We start from the raw sequence: 22,916 nt of genomic DNA on the forward strand, positions 1-22,916 counted from the left end.
ATTTTTGTTGTTTAAGCCATCCAGTATACGGTATTTTGTTATAGCAGTCAAAGCTAACTAAGACAAACTCTCTTTAAAACCTTATTGTATGAATTGGTTTACTATCTTGTAAATTACATGAATTTCTTCTCTCAACCTTTCTGACAATGAAGTATCAGATTTCCTAAAATTCTAAAATCTTGCCAAACATCATCACCATTTATGTGGACTCAGATTAGAATAAACGTCATCACCATCACCTCTTCTGCATCCTTTGGACTGTGGTGGATTTGCTGGAGAGAGAATTAGAAAATGATCCAGTTGATTGGATTTTAGAAATTCTGACTTATTATCAAAAGACTTGAATGAAGAAATTCAGGAGTTATCAAAATACAACGCAAACAATTTTAAATGCAAGAAGTATCCATATTTATTATGTTATAATATCGTTATATTCCAGGGTATGACTCATAAAAAGGACTAAATTTGGCCAGCACTTCAAATACTGAGATGTATCCATCTAAGTCATTTTCCTTCTCTCTTTTTCAAAAATGACATTTCAGGTCTTTGCCTGTCTGAAAGTGTTGTTATTTCTTGAAGAGCAACTGACAACACCTTATTATTCCTTGTCATTTTCAAGCCAAAATATTTTAAATGAATCTGCAAGTGTTATCAATCTTCACATCTATTCTATAGCATTGGTGAGCACCATACGTGCTACTCAAATATCTACTACCAATCAGGAGAGTCACAACAGCCCTGGGGAGCCTGGAGGTGCAGTTCTTGTTGGGCATACTCGCCTTGTTGTCAAGTTCCATGGAGTCAAAGTGGTCATGAAAAGGACACTGGTGTATTAAAGTCAGAACAAAGGAATATTATAGGAGCCTGCTGGAATACGGAACCTCAGCTCTGATTGCTTGATGCACTGCTATTCACTATATGGATACTTCTGCTAAGGAAATAAAGATTAAGTCCTCTAGCTAGAACCACTCCAGTGAACAGTGCCAGGACACAGCGACCAAAGTCTGTAGCTGGCCCCTTTTCCTATTACAGGAAATTTAAGTTAATGAAAATTAAATAAAACTTAAAAGTCAATTCCTCAGTCACAATAGCCACATTTCAAGTGCTCAATGACCACATGTGGCTCGTGGCTACCATACCGGACAGTGCAGATATAGAACATTCCATCATTGCAGAAAGTTATATTGGGCAGTGCTGCTATAGCCTATACAAAAATTTCAACTGTTAGCTTCTACTTTTCGAAATGCCATTTTCTATATCATGATTTTAAACATATTAATACAGCCAGACTATGGAATGCATGTTATATTTCCTCAAGAAACATCTTTGTCACTCCTGTATTATTATTGTACAGATGATCTTAACATTAACTATAATAATAGTCTGCACTTCTATAGCACTTAGAAGCACTTTATATATGTAATTCATTTAATTTTTATAATGACCCTATGACGTTAGTATTATCACTGTCCCAATTTTACAGATAAGTGAATTGATGCAGAGAGGTTAAATATCTCCCCACCAAAGGTCACAAAGCTATTAAGAAACTGAGCTGGTTAGGAACCCAGGACGTCTGGCTGTGGAGACTCTGCTCTTACTCTGCAAGATGACATAAGTTGACCGAAAGCTGGTCCACCTCACCACGGCTTGGTTTGTTTAGTTTATTGTCACCTTCAGCCTCCTTCACTGCCTCCTACAAATATATATTAACCTGAGCTGAAAATGCCTCAGGACTTTGTTAGACTCTCAATCATAATCAAGAGTTAATTCTAGGAGCCACACAGTTCTAAGCAGATTTTGATTGCTTTGGACTATATATCTTCAAGAAATTTACCACATAAACTTGGACTCACATTGTAAGAAAAATTAGAAAATAGTCTATTTCACTATTTGTGCATTCTGGATTTACAAATTCACCTACTTGATAACTCCGAAATCAATACTCGCAGAGCTTTCACGTCATTTGCAGACATGCTCAGAAAGGTGAAAAAGTCATCACTCAAGCACACGTTACCAGCTGGGGTCCAATCAAGCAATACTGCCTTATTGTTTCAGCCCTCATAATATAAACAAGTGTCCTTCCCACACTATTTACTCTCAGATTGTTCACATTTTTGTGCTTCTTTTGGCAATTTCACTGTTTAAAATGACCCCCAAGTGTAATGCTAAAGTGCTGCCTAGTGTTTCTAAGTACAAGACAGCTGTGATTGCCTTAACAATATATGATAAGACGTCTTTAAACTGTTGCCTAATAAGCACGAGACATCCAGGTGGAAATGCTGACCTCTATCCAGAAATTATTTCCTTCTCTCAGCAATGTTTTACACACGTAACCTTCTGGTAGTTGCCAAAAGCTTTCTTGTATATATAATGTAAATATGTGTCTTATTTTTATTGCTAGTTTGTAAACTTGATGGTGGGAGGTAGTATGTATAATTTATTTTGATAAACTCTATAGTGCCTATCTAACACAAAACCATGCATGTAGTAGGTGCTTGATTCATCTAATACATTAAAGGATGGATGGATGGATGGATGGGTGGATGGATGGATGGACGCATGGAAGGACAGACAACAGATGGCTTCAAGAAATCTCAGCGATGTAAGGTGAAAGATAGAAATATGAAAAATAGAACCCAAGTAATAGAATTCCGATCTGATCTTTGCTATCAGAAAACATGAGCTCTGTTTCGTTTTATGTTTATTTAAATTTATAAGCTGAGTGTCTTTCAGAGAATTTACTTTATCAAAGAGACAGAAAAAAGAGAAGCAGTCTTAAATTATGAAGTAACATAGATTTATGTAGCTGCTAGGAGACATTTATACTTATGAAACACATTAAGGGTGATGCAACATAATTACCAGTGTTAATAGTACCAAAGGTGATTTCTATGGCAACTCCGTACATCAATTCTTTGCACGTTATTACTTCAAGAGATAATTTTTCAAGCTAGAAACTCCATAGCTTGTAAAAATTAAAATATCCATTAAACAACACAATTACCTCTGCTGTCTAATTGGTAGCTATGTTTCCATGAAGAATTGATGTTCAGTTTATTCTTGTCAATGACTTCTCTCTTATACTTCACCCCCCTAGCATCTTCAGATCATTCTCATGACAAGCCCCTTTCCAGTATGAATATATATTTCATAATAATAATTATTACAGATATTGTGTTTGATCTGACTGGTCTGTAGGAAATGAACTGCTCATCTTTTGGAATAAATAACCATGAATACATCAGACAAGCAATTAGCTAAACAGCAGCATAATATCCTGCAACTACTCATCCATCTCTAAAAGACAGGTAATTTATTCCCCATTGCCTAGTGAACTGAACCCCAAGTTTATTGCTAAGTATTATTTACAGAGAGAAATCCTTAAATTTCCCAGCAATTAAATACAACTGCTGCACTTTAGTGTCAAAGGTAATATTTCAAAGTAAAGTATGCCCCACCCTTCTAAACACCTATATGTCCTTCCCAACACAACCACTCTTAGAACAACTTGAGTTTTAAGTTTTCACATTTATTTGACCTTGAATGAGCTCCCTAACTTCTATGAGCATCTACCTTCGTCCATAAAATATTCTTATAAGGTTATTGTGTTAATAAAATAACATGGGCAAAGGCCAACATATAGAGGTTATCAATAAACATCACCTTCGCTAACAGATTGTGAGATTAGTCTATGATTATAGACAGATGTTCATTCGCAGAAGCTGTGCCATTCCACTTCCGAATTTAGCTGATGTGATTTTCTGGTTTCCAATTTCTGCAGGAAGCACAAAATGAAGCCTTCTAGCATCATTTGGTCCTAGGAGCATCAACTAAAGCTCCTTATTTGGTATTGACAGACTACTTCCACCCCACATAGTTTCCCTCCAAGGTGCACACATAAATTACTAGTCAATGAAAGGGTGAGAAAAACTAAAGGTGGTAGACAATGAAATGAGTCAAGGAAAAGAGAGAATGCATAGTCTGCTCTGCTTGACTTCTTTGCAGAGAAATTTTTAATCACTCTGCTTAGTGTGCTCTCTTCCCTTAGCCTGACATGGTGTTATTTTCCTCTTCCCATCTCTGCGTGAACCTATTCTATTTCATTATTCTTTAATATCCAGTCCTGGTACTCTGATCTTATCACATTTTATAATAAACAACGTTGTATACATCTTTATCCATTCTGAAAATATCTGTCAAGCAGCTGCTTTGGGCCAGGCTATGAGTAGACATAGGTCCTGCTCTCCAGAAGCTTATAGTCAGAGGAAAGAGCACATGCGTAAACAGATAGACAACAATACAATACAGAATATGCCAGTACCACTTCTAGCCAGGAGATTACATCATCCACAAACTGATTTAAGCTGGGTAAAGCTGATCGCTCGCCAGCTTCATAATCAATCCTGCTGGCTTTCACCCAGTTCCTCCTCACTGAGCTCTGCTCTCCTTGATACCCTCCCAGAGCCTGTTGCACTTGGCTTGTCAGAGGCTCCTCGCAGCTTTAATCATGGGCTCTGGACCACATTGCCTGCTTGCACATTCAGTGCCTGTGTGCAGGTCAGTCAGAGTTCAAAGCCCTCATCTTGACCTTTCCCACTGCTCCCACACCCCATGTCCCCCTCTCCCTCCGGTAAAGGTTCTCACAGGGTGGTTCACAAACAATTATGTGTCCTAGAGACCCTCCAGGAGTGCACGAGATCAAAACTGCTTTCGTAGTAATAATGAGACACTTCCCATGGTGTGCAAAGGCAATGGTGGGTAAAATTGCCAGTGCTTAGCATGAATCAAGGCAGGGGCACCAAAGTGTACTAGTAGTCATTGAATTCATCACCACAGTTTTTTTAAAAGCCAGTTTCACTTAAGCGCTTCACATCATTGATGAGGCAGTAAGAATTATTAAACTTTATTAAATCTCAACCCTTGAGTTCACATCTTTTTAATATTCTAAAACTACGAAGTACATACCCGTGTGATGATTGTCTCCGAGAAAAACACTTGTGCAATCGTTTGAGTTTTAAGTTGAAATAACCAGTTTTGTCATGAAACACCATTTTTACTAAAAGGAAGATTGCAAACCAACTATGGTTATTCAGAGTTGGATGTTTGAGAGACATTTTTTTCCAAAATGAACCCATTAAGCTTGTTCAAGGAAAACAACTGGCTGTATTTGTTGCCAATATAAAATCTGAGGTTTCAAGCGAAAATTAAAATTTTAGAACTTCTCACTACTTAAAGATTTTTATGGTGAGGTCAGTGGCAATACTAACAAATATAATTTTTGATACTATGTAACGAAATGCATCAGCATTCGGAAGATCTGCATAACTCAATGAACCATTATTTTCCAAATAACCAGTGCATGATGGTGCAAAGCATGCATGGGTTAAACCTCCATCTGAAGTGAAAGCTGGCCCAGTGGATTTTCACGTTGCAAAGTCTGAGAAGGTCACTGCTAGGGTTTCAGCCTTACTCCTGCGGCTAATCTTTAAGAAATTGTATTAATTAGCCTGATTATGCTAATAATTTCACAATGTATACACATGCAAAATTATCACATTGTATATCATAAAAATATACAATTTTTATGTATCAATATACTTCAAGAAAGCTGGGGAGGGCTGTCACTTGTCAATTTAGTATAGTATCAAGAAGAATGCCCACAATTATCTGAAAAGGCTATTAATCTATTCCTCCCTTTTCCAACTATATATATGTGTGAGACTGGGTTTTCTTTAAATCTTCAATCAAAACAGCGTATGGTAGCAGACTAAACGCAGAATCAGATATGAGAATCCAACTGTGTTTCCATTAAACCAGACATTAAAGAAAGTAGCAAAAGAGTAACACAATGCCACTCTACTCACTGAATTTTTTTAATTTGGGAAATTATAGTTATTTCTGTTTTATATAATTATCATTGCCATTATAAGTGGATTTAATAAATATGTATTTTAAACTTTCTCAGGTTAAATTTCTCATATGGAAAATATAAATAGACATAACCCACATAAATAAAAGCTCTTTGAGCCCTCAACAATTTTTAAGGGTATAAAGGGGCTTTGAGACTAGAAAGTTTGAGAAATGCTGTGCTATGTGTTACAAGCTTACCCCACCCACAAGAAATGGACACAAGCTTTGGTGGGACCCTAAACTACGTTGAAGTCTCACGGGAGTCAGGGAAAACTTCACAAGGGAGGCCCCCTAGGAACTGTCATTTGACAGATATGTAGTTTATTTGTGTTCTCCTTAGATAGTAAGATCTCTAAGACAATATAATGCATGTTGAATAGTACAGTGGAAGAACTCTGGACCAGGAATCAGACCAGGAATCAGAACACAGCGGATATCATTATTTTGTGATATAGAGCCATTGCTTTATCATCTGTGGGCCTCAGTTTCCTGACCTGTAAAATGCAGACACTAGATTAGCTTCAGCCCTAAGGCCCCTTCTACATATATGTTCTACTAGTCGGTATTTACAATGAAAAGCTAAGGATAGTATCCTGTCTATAGGAACCTAAATAGAATTCTAAGATATTTGCAAAAAAAAAAAAACCTTTATGTTGACAGTGACTAAAAATTATAGTTCTAGAGACATTTTTAGTGACATGAACAATGTTTATAATATAATGTTAATGGAAAATGATATACAAAGTTGTATACAGAGGGTGATCCCAGTTTACTAGGACAAATATGTGCATACATATTTTTACAAATAATTATCTCTGGATGACAGGATTACTGATGATTGATATTTTCTTCTTTATATTTTTCTATTTTCTGAGCATAATCAGAAAGTTTTTATTTATTTATTTATTTATTTAAAGATCGGCACTTGAGCTAACATCTGTTGCTGATCTTTTTTTTCCTCTGCTTTTCCCCAAAGCCCCCCAGTACATAGATGTATATTCTAGTTGTAGGTCCTTCTAGCTCTGCTATGTGGGACGCCACCTCAGCACGGCTTGATGAACAGTGCTAGGTCTGCACCCAAGATGTGAACTGGCAAAACCCTGGGCCACTGAAGCAGAGTGTGTGAACTTAACCGCTCAGCCACGGAGCAGGACCCCAGAAAGTTTTTATTTTTTATATCTTAGAATTGCTTATTTTTTATTATAACATCATAAAATAAACTATCATTTTCAATCTACAGTTAAGCATATGTGAAGCAAACAAAACTGATCATTTTTCTAGGAATTAGGAATAGAAAGTCCAGCTTTCTTACCATTCAGACCACTAAGGTTTATTGGTTTTTCTGATTGTTTTATTCTCTGAACTCTAGATATCAGTATTCACATGTCCTTTCTTGATCAAGCCCTGGAAACATAGTCCTGCTTGTGGCAGAGCCTACTAATTGTCCCTCAGTATCCATTCTCCTTTTCTGGGCAGGTAGATGTCAATCCAGAGACTACGTTTCCCAGCCTTACTTGCAGGTAGGTGTGGCCATGTGGCTCATACTTAGCAAACAGAAGTCAGACAGCAGTGCATATGGACTCCTGCATCACATCAGGAAGCTGCTTATCTCCTCTTCCTCTTTCCCACCTTTCACTGGCTGGAAAATGGCAACCAAGTGAAGAAGCCAGCTTGGACCCTGAGATGATATCACCTGTTGAGAATGCAGAGCTACCTGTGGAACCTGGTGCCAAGATAGCCTCATGGAGCAATGCCACTTAATTTACTCAGGCCTGTGTGGGTAGGCCTGGACTGTTATATGAGAAAGAAATAAACTTCTAGATTATTGAAACAACTTTTTATGTATCCCTTTGTTACACTTTGGCTTATACCAAAACTAATGCATAGTTGAAGACAATTTCTTGATAACTACAAATTGCTTCTACTGTATTCACAAACTTGGTTCCCAGAATTTCAAGGCCTAATTCAGCATCAAGAAGCAAAATCAATGATCATTATAGCCCTATCTCAAAGTACTAACAGCCATGATTTGCAGTTATTCTTCTCCAAGTTGGGAGTGTCAAGGGTCTGAGCTCACTGACTCTACCATAAATAGACACTTTTCCAACAGATATTTCTACACTTCTCCATGGCATCTTTTTACCAGACAATTTGCCAAATGCTTCAGGGAAGGTGAAATGAGAGTAGGAAATTGTTACTAAGTCCTTAGAGTGTATTATGATGAAGATATCCATAATTTTTTATCTATTTCTAAAACTCCAAATCTAGGGGTTTAATTTAAGGAATTACTTAGTTTTAAAAACGGAAAAAGTGCTATACAGATATCTATACATTATTTTAATATTTTTAACAAGGAAAAGTACAAACATTTAAATGTACAGCAACCAAATGATGGGTAAGTAATTATGGTGCAGCCACTCTATGGTATTTTATTCATATGTCAAGAATTATAGTCATGAGGAATATAGAACCATGAAATAATATGCCTAATACAAAGGTAAGTCAGGGAAGCAGAACGAAAATTTTATTTATACTATGATTTTAACTATGAAAAACAGCACATCTCCATTAGGACAGGAAGAAGTGAAGAAATAGAAAATTGGGAGGTTGTGGGTTACAGGATTGATACTCTGGATGATGCTGTTTCCTCTTTGAAATTCTCCATTACTGTTGCTTTGGTACTATTTGAGAAATAATTTTGCTTTTAAAATTTTTTCTTTTTTACATTTCTCTTCAAAGTTCTTGGGAATAACATATGCTTACTGATCAGTACAATGCCTTCAGTCCACACCACCACCCTTCTCAATGCCCCTAGCCCAGTCACCAGTATACAGCCAGGGAGGAAATTTTCCATGACTCTCTCCATGTTCAAACAAACAATGCACATTGTAGAGTAACATTTTAGGGAAGTCTTGTTATTGATATTTGTTTTTACAAAAAGAAAAAGGGGTGATCTTAAGTGGATTACCCTGCTATGTGTTTTTCTTGCTTAATGGCACATCTTTGATATCTCTTTAAATCCCTGTTTTCTTTTAACAGCTGTATAGTGATGTATTCTCTATTTTAACATAAAAATAAAATAAAAGGCATTGCCCTTCAGTTGCTTTTTTTGCCCCCCTCACCCCTGCAGCCAGCATCTTGAGCGAAGTATCACAAAGTGTACACAACCCTCTTGACCTGTTCGTGAACTTTGCAGCAATCACATCAACAGCTCCAGTGCAGTCTGAGGATCTGTGTAACCAGGGGAAATATTCAGCCCAGACATTGCAAGACTAAGACCAGCTTTAACTCCCTAGACCCAGGAGAGATGTTCATATGAATGTCTTCACAGACTAACAGTCTGCTCTGTGCTGAAACATTCCTGCAACAGTGCAGCACCTTTGCTGTTGTCTTCATCCCTAGAAGACCTGTATCACTTCATAGAGCATTTTCAGAGCAACAGTAACTTTTCTATTCTTCTAGTTTAAGATAGAGATTTTTGATGATTCCTAGATGATAGTCCTTTAATCAAAATCAAATAATTCCCAAATTAAATTTTACAAACAGATGATTTAAGGTAATTTAAGGAAAATCACAAGACTCGACGGATGTTTTTAACAGCGCAAGCTGGCTATATCTTAAATTATGCATATGCTTTATGAAATTATTCAAAAGATCTTCTCTCAGATATTTCACTTACTAAGTAGTTTTGTCTTTCCATGTCACCTCGTCCATCAGAATTTATCAAGTCTTCAAATACACTTTGTCTGAACATACAAATATTTTCCTTAGAATTATTTCCTTGGCTGGTAAAATATCTCATTTGACTATAAATCACTTCCTTTTTCTTGACATCATTTATTCTTCTCATTTAATAGAATCTGAGTTAATTGATTGGGTGGATGTGAAGATAAAAGCCTAGATAATTAGAAAGTAGAATAACCATTTTTCTTACAATCACAGAGTTCATGAACTCAAAGCCTTTGGATAATATATCATATGAAGTCATTCTCTTGCGACCAATACGAATACAGAAAAAGCGAGAGAAATAAGACCGAGATACACATACAGCCTCCATTTCTAAAGCTCAAAAAAACAGAAAAAAAATTCACTACAGGCTTTAAACTGTCTTCAAAAGCATAAAAGACAATACTTTGTAGAGCATTGACCTGGAAGAAAATTGGCAGAGATTTTAATTGGCAGAGATTATAGTATGTCCACCCAATACAAAATTATATGGTGAACTCCCTGGTTCATTTGATCTCCACAAGAGAAAAATCTAAGGTTTCCTTTCATCTGCTTGGAGACTTACTCATCGATTGTTTGGTACTAGAATCAACCAATATAACTTGGTCCCAAATCTTACTATCTAATTAACGACCTATTCATGAAGATCAACTAATATGTTTCACTTAAAAGGGTGGAGAAATGGATAATGGCTGAGCATCATTACTAGATTGTATTAAAGGTCATTCAGGTTTGCAGCATCGCATTGGTGTTGGATGGACAGGAGGGACATTTGGAGACAGAGCTAGTCACTCTCACATGCATCAATCACCCCCTAAGCTGCTCTTGCAGGGCCTCGCTCTCCAGTTGAGATTGTGCTTCTCCACTCACATCATGCTGCCCCAGTGACTTCCTCCACAGCAGCAAATCCGACCCAGGAGAACCTTTGAGGACCTGTGGGAATATTCTCACACATACCCCAACTGCTCGAGTACATCATTTTTCCTTAAATTTCCAGGGGTTAACAGACCTTCTAGAACTCATTTCGAAGCCCTGGGTTAAGAATAACTGCCAGCCTCCAGTGTCACTGAATGGAATGCAAACTCAAGCCCTTGAATTTCATACATTAAAATAGCCTGTGCAGGAAGTCCCCCAGGAAACGCAATGTTCAGAAGAAGTAGATACACAAGGAGGGACCTGGATAAGAAGTAGAGGTAGAAATTATACATTGTCAGAGATCATTTTATACAAACTCATCCACTCAATAGATGAACAAACTGATAGCCAGGAAATCCAGTGAACTGCCTGGGGTCATACAGTCAGAAATATCAGGTAAAGACTGAGACTCAGGCCTCTGAACCTCACCCTAGAACCTCTGCATTCTGCCATGTAAGTAAGAAAGACATGGGACCATGCTGGAGTAGGGAACCAATAAATAACATTTCTTTCTTCTTCACTGCAGGTCATAATTGAGAAAAGAGGCAATTAGGCATCCACTAGATGGAGATTATAATGCTGTGTTTATTACTGTTAAGTTGTTTTCAGGATATGGTTCTACGTGTGTACCAAAGGGACCTGCTCACACCCCACCACACGTGATGGGCTACAAAGCAGCTGTGCTCAGCCAGGATTGCAGGAGGAGGGAAGGAAATGAATCCCTGGTTGTTTCACATTTTTTCCTCTTTTTCCCCCAAATCCCCAGTACATATTGTGTATAGTTGTAAGTTGATCGTGTTCTTCTATGTGAGACACTGCCACAGCATGGCTACTGACAAACGGGTGGTGTCTGTGCCTGGGAACTGAACTCAGGCTGCCAAAGCAGAGCATGCCGAACTTTAAGCACTAGGCCATCAGGGCTGGCTCTTTCCCATTTTTGATAGATTAGCTTCACACAGTCAAGGTGGATGTTTAGCTGCCAGTCAGATGACTCACCCCTTCACTAAGTGGCAGACCAGGAGTGTTCTGAGTAGAGGCTCCTTCACCTGGGAACAAAAGACTGCATGTAGGGTGTGTGTGTATATATATGAGTTATGTCTCTAATTCCCAGAGCTGGCATAGCGCTTTATCATGCAAAAACAAAGCAGTCACATCGCAGGGAAGGCTGCTTCATCTTTTCAGGATCCACAGGATGGGCTACTTCACTTAGATTTATGTGAAACATACCATCACTTATATGTAAGTAGGGACAGTGTGTGCATGAATCCTATCTGGGATCAACAGACTAAGTTTCGCTCAGTATACAAACCCTGAGCTTCCATACCTTCCTGACACGGCTCCCTTGCAGGTCCCAGGGCTCTCCTCATGCTGGAGGTTGAATCTCTGCCAGAGGCTCTGAGCCTCCTTCAGGCAAGCATTCTTGCCCTGGATCCACTGTGCAGTGATAGTATCTGCAGCCACAAGAAGAGAGTTTGCACACACCAGGGCGACTCATGGCCCACTGAGCAGACATTCACCTAGAGGTTAAGGTCTTGGCCTACTGTGCCTCTGCCATAGAAGTGTGTGTAAGTGTGATGTGTATTTCAGTAGGAAGGTCTAGTAGAGATGGATTAGTTTTATATTAGATAACCTTTTGCTTGTCAAGTAATTGTATTATAAATATAAGTAATTTTAAAAGACTACCTTTGGTTGGTTTCTATACCATTTTATCTATGCCAGTGAAGTAAAAGTACTGAGGTTCAGTATTGGGTTTGGTATTAACTATATTTTCTTTTTTTCTGTATTTATGATGCTCTAACATATGAGACTTTGCAGACCCTGGAGGGACTGCCCTTCCCAGGATAGCCAATCCCTAGAGATAGTAAAGATTTAGCTTTGATATGCAAACTGATCAATCTAAGTCTCACACCCCCACCAACAACTTGATCACACACTCTGGACCACAATCCCTCTGCCCTAACCACTCAGAGCCAGGGAACTAAACCCACTTAGCTTGCTTACCTTGCTTCTTTCCCACAAAAGACACAATAAAGGCTCTACTGGCCCTCAGTTCCTTCCTCTCTGCCTGCTCCTCTCGCCTCTGCTTCTTGTGTGGCTCTGTGTGGTGTGCCTGCCATTCCACCTGTGTCTAGGAGACTGTGAGTATAATAGAAACTTCTTCCTTCAGGGCAATTATTTCTATGTCTGCGTGTCTTACCATTCCTTATTAACACAAACCCCAGGTACCACTGAAACAGGTGTTGACCCCTTTGCACCCTCACCCCTGCTGTAGCTTTAACAGCAGAAAGGATCCCATCTTCCCTAAACAAGCTAAACTGAGGAAATAGGGAGGGAAACAATTAGTGAAGAGATAAAATCCAGCATCAGGCATCACAACACCTCAGCAATGCTGAGTGGGACCCAGATAACAGAGCGCCACATCAAGGATTAAGAGAGGCACAGTGTTAATAGGAAACTGAATTGTTTGATCATTTTGTTTTTTAAAAGTATGAGAGAACATCAAGACAATGCATTCCAAAGATACCTTCCAAAAGCAAACCCTGTCTTCAGAAAGCCTTGTCAACAGAGAAAAATAGGAGAGAGAGAGAATGTGTACCCAAATTTCCATTGTTCAGTTACAACCAATTCTAAAATTTAGATTAATTTTTATAGTTTTTATACATAAATTTTTGCAATAGCTCCAATTTACCTGTATACTTGACTTGCTTTTCTCACATAATACTGTCACATAGATGGCTAGCTCTCTACCATCTACAGAGTAGAAATGTTGCTGGACAGTGGCTACATTTCCTAGGAATCCTGGCATCCAGCTGCCAAGGGACTGAGTTCAGCTCTAGGGAAAATGGTGAAGGTCACGATGCCACCTCCAGGTCTGGTCCAAACAAACCTTTCTCTTAGTCTTCCTAGGATCCTTCCCTCTTTGCCCTGTTGAATATCAACACCAGGCCAGCCAGAGGTACTGTATACCCAAGATATCGAATCCTCCGTCAGTCTGAGTGCCTGGATCATGGCTGCATGGAACATCCCTCCTTGTCCCCATTGGGGTTGACATGAGAAATGCGTGAAGGGGCTAAGACTGGGGTGTCACTATTGTGGTGGCTAGTGTTATCCTAATTCATTAAAAATAACCTCCAAAGACATTTCAAATGTTAATGCATCCTTCAAGAGTACCATTTAAGTTACTTTTATGATGGAAAGTTTCATTTGTAAAAGGATAAAAGATAAATATTCATTTCAGAAATTGATTTGTTCATATGTAAGGGTGAAATAATCACAATGATTATTTCCCTTTCAACTTAACCTATAACTTCAGGAGTCACAGATATATAAAAGGAAAAGGATGACAAGACCAGTTCTGCCATATTTGTATTGCTAGAGTAACCTCGAAGAATCAATAAACAGAGCGTTTATTATCAGACATTATTTTGCAAGCAAAATTGGGATTGGAGAGAAAAGCCTATTTAAGTTTAATGGACCCTTTTCAGATCACAATCATTTGCCTATCCTAAAATAATATATCATTGCTTTACTCCTTCTCCTTCTCCCAAATGGAGCTGTCCTCTGAATCATTCATCACCAGCAATAGCTGGAGACATATGGAGTCCCAGCCAGATGTAATCCCAGCCAGAGTGCAATAACCTTGCATTCTGAATTCATTTATAACAACAAGGACGTTTGTAGCACTCCTAAAAATAGTCTGAATCAAACCACTTTGCAGCCTCTTATATGTTATTATGCCGCCCATCACCATCACTATTTGTATTTCTGGAGCCAGACGTTCCTACAGCCCAAAGAACCCATGTCATATTTGTGAGGGTTAACTTATCATCTGCCTTAAACTCCCTCTCAAAAATCCAGAAAAACACACCCTCTTAGGACATCTCATTTACAAAGAATTTTAAGATTTTTTAAATTTAATAATCATATTTCATGTCAACTGTGGTAAAATGTCTCATGGGCACCACCACCTGCCTCCTCATTCTCTCAAACCCTCGAGATCACTTAGAGTCTCAACCAATAAGCTGGAGGCTGGTCTCTATTCTACAGAAAACCAGACCCACCAGCCTCAGAGCACCTGTCCTTCCTTTGATTTCAATATATACAGTAGAAGCATTTATCTGAAATATCCAAGACCTTATAGCCACCCCTGATGCAGGAAGGGTTAATAATCACTGGAAAAGGCTTGCCAACAAACTGTGACCCAGAGGTGAGAAGGTCGGTCAGCCAATGACAGGTAAGACCTCTGGGGGGGGGGGCAACCTAAGACAGGCGCATTCGCCAGGGGGCACAGATGGAGACACGATATCGATATCAGGAGCGGGAAGGGCAGTTGCCTAGGAGACCTTGCCTGCTCTGAGATAAAAATATACGAGCACAGCAATAACACGATAACATCAAAACAGAGGCCGAGGGAGGGCTCCTTGAGAAATCACTAAGAATTCTTGGCATTCGCTAATTACTTCATCCAGAACACCTGTGTATGTTTAACAGCTGTAAGCTATGTATATATTGAAACGCTGGTTATAATAAACTCAGAGTGGCCATCAGCCCTCTCCGCATCTGTCCTGGTGTGTAGATTGGATCGCAACACTGACAGACCTGACCTGAGATTTCTGGAACTGAGGTCTCTTAACATCAAAAAAGTACAGTGACTGGGAAAAAAATGTAAAAATAAAAAAGTTTATTTCCCAAAAAAACACATGGAACCCTACATGTCATTACATCCCCTGTCTTTCCAGAGAGAACAAGTAGCAATTTCCTATCATAGCATGCACCAACTTGAATACATGAATGGATAGTTGCTTAAAAAATAACTCTAATAATAGGAGCCCTGTGCAAAAGCCAATCTTTTACAATCACTATGATATCGTTATTTTATTTTATTTCATTCAATTTTATTTTAAATTTCTACAGAAAATAATACATTATTTGGAAACAATCTTCTACTATAATTCACTGAATTTATCTTTCTAATAAGACACCATCACAGAGTTCCAGTTTTGTAAGATGAAAAGAGTTCTGGAGATGGATGGTGGTGAGGAGTGCACAACAAGATGAATGTACTTAATACCACTGAACTGTACACTTAAAAATGGTTAAAATAGTGTCTCATGTTATGTGTATTTTACCACAATAAAAAAAAATCAAGTGCCATCAAAATTCTGAAAAGCAAACTTGAATTAGAGCATCATAAGAGCTCAATCCAAAATATACATCTTGTCAAAACTTTGCTTACATCAGCACTTAGATGCATTATTGCCACTTTCAACCCACAAGTTCTAATTGGATGCTTTCTTCTTTCCCCACAACCTTTAGTTTCCTCTCCCTGATGGTGAATGGACCTGCCACTACCAGTCACTCAAGCCAGAGACCTGGAAGTCAGACTCACCTCCTCCCGCTCTTTCAAGTCACTCTCAGGTTTCAGGCTAAACATTTTTGGTTTATTTTGTCTCCTTAATATTTCCTCACTCAATATCCCTCTCTCCATTTGCACTACCATTCATCAACAAATACCAAATATTTACTTAGCACTGAGTAATGCGGTAGGTAGACACTATCCAAAAATAAAGTAGATTTAATCCCTAACTTCAAAAAGATTACAATCTACTAAGAGAGAAAAACATAGAAATAATAAGCTCAAAGCTAATCATAATAATCATTGTCATAGTTAACATTTATTAAATACTTATAATGTTCACTAAATCCTCCACATGACCCCAACAAGAAAGTTCTTTCATTATCATCCTATATATGGAATTACTGGGCTTAGACAAGAGATTTTAATGAAGCTACAGAATGCAAGAGCAATATGTGAAAACCAATTGTGTGTCTACATGCTAGCAACAGACAATTGGAAATTAATTTTTTAATGTCACTTACAATAGCATCAAAACATATGAACCACTTCAGGATAAATATGACAAAATGTGAAAGATCTGTTGCAGTAGGCAGAATTCTAAAACGACCCGCGATGAGCCATGTCCTTGTATTATTTCCTCCCCTCGAGCATGGGTAGGACTTTTAACTTGCTTTTAACAAAAAGAATACAGCAAAAATGAAGGGATTTCACAGATATATTTACAATCACTAATCAGTTGACTAAGTTAACCAAAAGACAGATTATTCTGGGTGGGCCTAAGCTAATCAGGTGAGGAAGAGATCACACAGCAAGAGATAGATATGTTCACTATCTTAATTGTGGATTGTGGTGATGATATAAGAGGTGTATACATGTGTTAAAGCATATCAAATCGCAAACTTTAAATATGTGCAGTTTATTGTATGTCAAATATACCTCAATAAAGCTGTTTTACAAACTCTACAGTGATACCCCATTACACTCAGAACAGAATCCATCCCCTTTACTTGGCTCATAAAGCATTATGCAATCTGCTCCTCAAAGCCCATCTCCCACCACTCTCTCCTTTGCCTACTCTTTTGCAGCCACATTGTCTTTCTCCTTACTCTTCAATAGATCAAATTTCTTCTCACTTCAGAGCCTTTTCTTTTTTCATTTGATGTTCTTCTGCCTGGAACACTACTACCCTGACTCTGTTCCTTTCATTGTTCAAATGTCCATTTCTCAGAGAAGCAGTCTCTTCATCCCGTCTAAACTAACCCCCTAGATCACCCCTCACTGTTTATTTTCTTTGCAACACTTGGCTCTGCTGGTCCCAGTGTCTATAACATTGCCTATAAGAGTGTCTAAGAAAGGTCTACCCTGAGCTAAATCTAAAGAGATTATTTGATTAAGAGTTAGCAGTGGAAGTAATAGGGAGTGGGGAACCCATTTTAGGTAGAAAGAACATAAGCAGAAATAGGGAAAAGAACATCAACATGGCAAATTTCTGGGGTTAAAAACATTATCTGCATTTGTGAAGCAATAAATGTCCAACATGGGATGGCAGACATGAGGCAACCACCAGATTATGCAGATCCTTCTGTACAACAGTTTAGAGACAAGACTTCATTCACACTGAAGAGTTTCACGTAGAATAGTGACAAGCTAAACTTTGTTTTTTTTTTTTAAAGATTAGCCCCTGAGCTAACAACCATTGCCAATCTTTTTCTTTTCTTTTTTTTTCCGCTTTATCTCCCCAAACCCCCCAGTACATAGTTGTATATCTTAGTTGCACGTCCTTCTAGTTGTGGGATGTGTGACGCTGCCTCAGCATGGCCTGACGAGCAGTGCCATCTCCGCACCCAGGATCCGAACCCTGGGCCGGAGCAGCGGAGCGCGCGAACTTAACCACTCAGCCACGGAGCCAGCCCCTAAACTTTGTTTTTGGTTATGCACTCTGGTGGCAGACGAAATAAGAAACCTTGGTAAAAAGGATAAAGTGTAATATTTTGAGATACATTTAAGAGATGAAGTAAACAGCACTCAGTGATTGATTATGTTAAGTTATGAGAAAATGTAAAATCTATTCGCCATGCTGTTTATTAGTTGGTTCAACTAGATAAACGATAAAATCACTCAACTGAGAAACGGAATGCTGAGAAGCTGGTTTAGATGAGCTATGGATATGTTATCTTGAGGATTGTCTTTCATGGCCAGGAAGAGATATCCAGCAGTCAGAACACATATGAAATATGAAGCCTGGGGGAGTGGGATAATTTGAAATCATTAACTTGTGAGAGGAAACTCCAAACCATGAGAATAACTGGAATTATCCAGAAAGAGTTTGTGGAAGTAGAAGACCATTGGGCCAAGAATGGTGCCATGGGGCAACACCATTGCAATCTCTAATATTTATTGACATAGTACATGAGAGGTGCCGTGCTATGAGTTTTAACTATGTTATCTCACTTAATCCGATATCATGAATCTGCCTTCCCATACTTCTTAGTGGAACCTTCTGTAACAAGTTTATAATTTTAAAAGAACTGAGGAATTCTGAAATAAGTTGAAAATATATAAATTGCTATTATTCTCTTGCTTCTCAATGGCATAAGAGAGTTAAACGTCACCCTGTGTGTGAGCACTGAAGGTTTTCACAGGAAGAGCAATTTAGGGTGAAGATATTTGGTATTTTATAAACAAAGAAAAGAGGGAAGGAGGGGGAAGGAGAGCATCTAGAACAAGATGAAAGAAATGGACTGGAGTGTTAGTAGCGCATAATCTTGAGGCGGCTAAGTGTGCCAGTGATGTAGCTGTCCAGGGTACTGATCAAAAGTGTTCTTATGGAATCTAATATTAAAGGGACTGGCAGGAAAGAAAAGAATGTTTTGAATCAAGAGGATAGTCTAGGGATTTCGATGTCAATAAAATCACTATGATAATAGATAATTTTTATGAGAGAGCACTCAGTTACAAAAAGATCCAACAAAACAAGAACTAAGAGAAACTGATCATTGGAATCTGCAGTGACCCAAGGAAATTTTAGTAGAAAGGTGAGGATAGTTTCACGTGTGTATGCTGATGTAGAAAAATATAAAACACACACATAAGGAATACATGTAACTTCAGGACAGTGGTTACCTGTGGAGAAGGAAAGAAGTGGGGTAGGAAAGGAATGTTTTAGCTGTACATATAAATTTTTCACATCAAAAAATTTGAATCAAATAGACTTAAATGTTACCTTTATTAAGCCTGTGTGAAGGGTAGATGGATGTATTTATTACTGTTTTTTATACTTTTCTGCCCTAAAATATTTCATAATTTTTAATAGTGAATAGGAAGTGGGAACATTGAATTTGAAATACTCCCCTGACATGACTAATGGAAAATGATCCCCAAAGGACAAAGGAAAGGAGAAGACCTTGAAGAGGAGGAGTCGTGTCACAATATCTGATTCAACATAAAATAAACGTGATTGTGATTAAATTAATATATTGGTCTGAGAATATGACATTAAGCCCTAAAATGGGGCTCTATTCACCGTTTAGTCTATCACCTCCCATATAGCTTCCCAAAACATCCTGCTAAAATGAAAATCCATTAATGCTGTTCTCCTGCTTACAAATATGCAATGGCTGCCTTTCGTCCTTAGGATAAAGCCCATTTCCCACGATGGCAATATGTTCCCTGACAATTTCTCCAACCTCATCTATCACCCTCCTTTCTCTCTCCTTGTTTCTGTCTCTTCTCATCCCAGAAAAGTACACTGCAGACACACAAAATTTCATTAAATCTTCTGAACTCACCCTCATATTTGGCAGTTTATGATTAGAAACCTGTGGTTTCCTCTTCTCAGAATATCCTGATCTGCTTTGCTTCTTATCACAACACCAAGCTCAAGCATAATGGTGAAATCTGCCCTAACTCTACCTACCTGAGATAAGAATTCCCTTTTCACCAACACTGAACCCTTTTAAAAGAACTTATCACAGTGCATTGCAGTTAGTGGTTCATGTAACTAGACTGAGCTAAGACCAGCTACCTAGCAGATTTTGGTCCCCAGGCCCTGACATATGCCTGGTATATTGTAGGCTCTCAGCATTGTTTGCTAAATTAATGAATGAATGAAGGTACTTACATTTACATGGGCATCAAGCTTTTATATTTAGTAACGTAATTTATGATCAGACTTTCTCAGAATTTTTTTAAGCCTTGCAATATTATATCCATCTTCTATGATTAGAATCTGATGCAATAATGAAGAAATTCACATTATTTTTTCAGTAAATATATAAATACAATTAATCAAAACTCGCCTTTGAAAATAAGTCTACTGAGTCATGCTTCTTCTCTAAAAATACAGCTATCCTTTCAGTAAATAAACTAGTTTTTAAGTCAACTACTCTATTAGATGATGTAAATTACAAAGTTCCTGGGGCTCTGAAATTAATTAAAATTTATTCTATTCTGCCTGCTTACTCTGAGCTATTTTCTTTGAGTGAGAAATTTACTTTTACAGATTGACTATTTTATCATAATATTGGGCCTCTGTAACGGGAAATATCCTACTTCTATTCTATTTATGTATATGCATTTGTTTCTAGAACTCATTGTTCAACACTTAGTGAAGAGCTCTTAATTTTATGAGTAAGGATTTTGTGTTTCCTTTCAAATATATCACTTGATGAACTTAATTAAGAATGTTATGGAGGTCTGCTTCTTAGGAGGACATTTACAAATTACCCTGGGCTGTAACAAATTAAGAATTTGTTCCACGAAATCAGATTATTACTGAAACATCAAATTAAATTTTGGATGGGCTTGCAGCTTAATCAATCAGGGTGAGTTTTATGATGCTTAATTTCTCCTGAGTTTGTTTAATTATGAACTTCTAATGCATTTATAATTACCATGAATCTTAACTTGGCAATTGTACATACACTGATTTCTTAAAATATATCACCACAAGGTGATAGCAGACATTTCCATAACTATCCATGCTTCCTGAGTGGATTTTGTGGTTGTTTACATGTTATCTGCTCTATAAAAAACTATATTATAATTGGTAGGGTTCTACATTCATTATCTCACTTAATCACCAAACAATTATAAGATTAAGTGTCATTATATGCATTTTATGGATGCAAAATAAAAAAGAAGGCTAGTGAGGTTAGGGAACTTTCCCAAGTTCAAACAGCAAAAGTGGTAGAACCAGGATTTGAACTCATGTCTTTCTGATTCCAGAGCTCACACTTGCTAGTCACTGCTATGCTGAAAGCATCTTTAGGTAGGGCATTTGCGTGCTTCATCATTACGTCCTCCACAGCTCATAGTACTGTACCTGGCAAGTAGTAGATGCTGAATACTGTCTGACTGGATAAATTAGTCATTTACTGAAGGAATTAGTAAATGTTTGCAAAATAAAGTTGTATGGGAATACATAATATAGTATTCCCCTGTACCAGCAGTTTCACTTTCCCTGGTTTTAGTTACCCACAGGTGAACTGCAGTCTGGAAGCAGATGATCCTCCCTGTGACATGTCATCAGAAGGTCCATAGTAGCCGAATGCAGTGTCACAATGCTTACGTCATTCACCTCACTTCATCTCATCATGTAGGCATTTCATCATCTCACATCATCACAAGAAGAAGGATGAGTACAGTATAATTAGATATTTTGAGAGAGACACCACATTCACATAACTTTTATTAGAGTATATTGTTATCACTGTTGTACTTTATTATTAGTTTTTGTTGTTAACCTCTTACTGTACCTAATGTATAAATTAAATTTTATCATAGGTATGTAGGTATAGGAAAAAAACCATAGTATAAATAGGGTTTGGTACTGTCTGTGGTTTCAAGCACCCAATGGGGGTCTTGGAACATATTCCCCGTGGATAAGGGGGAACTACCCTATAGAAATTCTCAAAACAAACCTAGGATATTTATAGAATGTGTATCATCCCAATTTTTCAAGTGAGGAAACCAAGCCTCAAAAACTAACACAGCTAAGAACAAATAGTAACTGGTCTGTTTGAGAGTCACACCAGATCTTTTATCCCCAAAATCAGTTCTGTCCACACTGCATCCTATTGTCTTACATTGCAGAGAGAGGGGATCACAAAGCATGGCTCAGAAAGGCCATAGAGCATAGTGGTGATAGGACGGACTTTGGGGTTAGCATAGACTCTGATCAAGACCCAAATCCCCATTTATGAGTAATGGGATCTAGAGCAGTAAGCCTTAGAGTCTTCCTTTGTGAAAGGAGAATAATAGAAGGACATACCTTATAGGACTGTTTGGAGTATCATATAATACACTAGTATCCAAGCACAGAGTAAAGACTCAATACATATGACCTATTATTTTATACACTTTTGTGCTACAGAATTGAGCCTCTCAAGGTGGGAAGTTCATGCCACTGGTGGCAGGCAAGATGGATGCTGATGATACAAAGACAAGGCATTAGTAACATTGAATCACATACTGCAAGAGTTAGTCCCTTTTTAATGATCTTTTCTTTCATATGATCACACAAAAAAGAAAGTTGTCATTCATTTTTAACACAATCACTTGTTGATCTTTCTTTTTTAATAAAGAAAGATCAAGCTATATCTGAAAATACTACCAAGGAATAGTAATAGGAGAGAATTTAATTAAAATGTTCTATTTTCTTTCTATTCACTTTTACATTTACTTTATATACATACTAAGAATAATTTGTTTTCCATTTTATGATAATACTATTGTTCATTTTTAAAATAAATTTATTGAAGTTGGAAAAATGCCAAATTAGCAAAATACAGCAAACTACACAAAAGTCCATCAATAGGAGACTGGTTGAATAAACCATACATATCCACACAAAGCAGTACTATGCAGCTGTAAAAGGAATGAGGAATATCTGTATATACTACCACAGTTATGTGGCATATTAAGGGTATATTAAGCAAAATAAAAAGCAAGGTGAAGAAAAGTGGATATGGTAGGCTATAATTTTCTAAGAAATAGGATTTGTATA

The sequence above is a fragment of the Equus quagga genome, chromosome 16 (genome assembly GCF_021613505.1).
Source record: "Equus quagga isolate Etosha38 chromosome 16, UCLA_HA_Equagga_1.0, whole genome shotgun sequence".
In the NCBI taxonomy this organism is placed as follows: domain Eukaryota; kingdom Metazoa; phylum Chordata; class Mammalia; order Perissodactyla; family Equidae; genus Equus; species Equus quagga.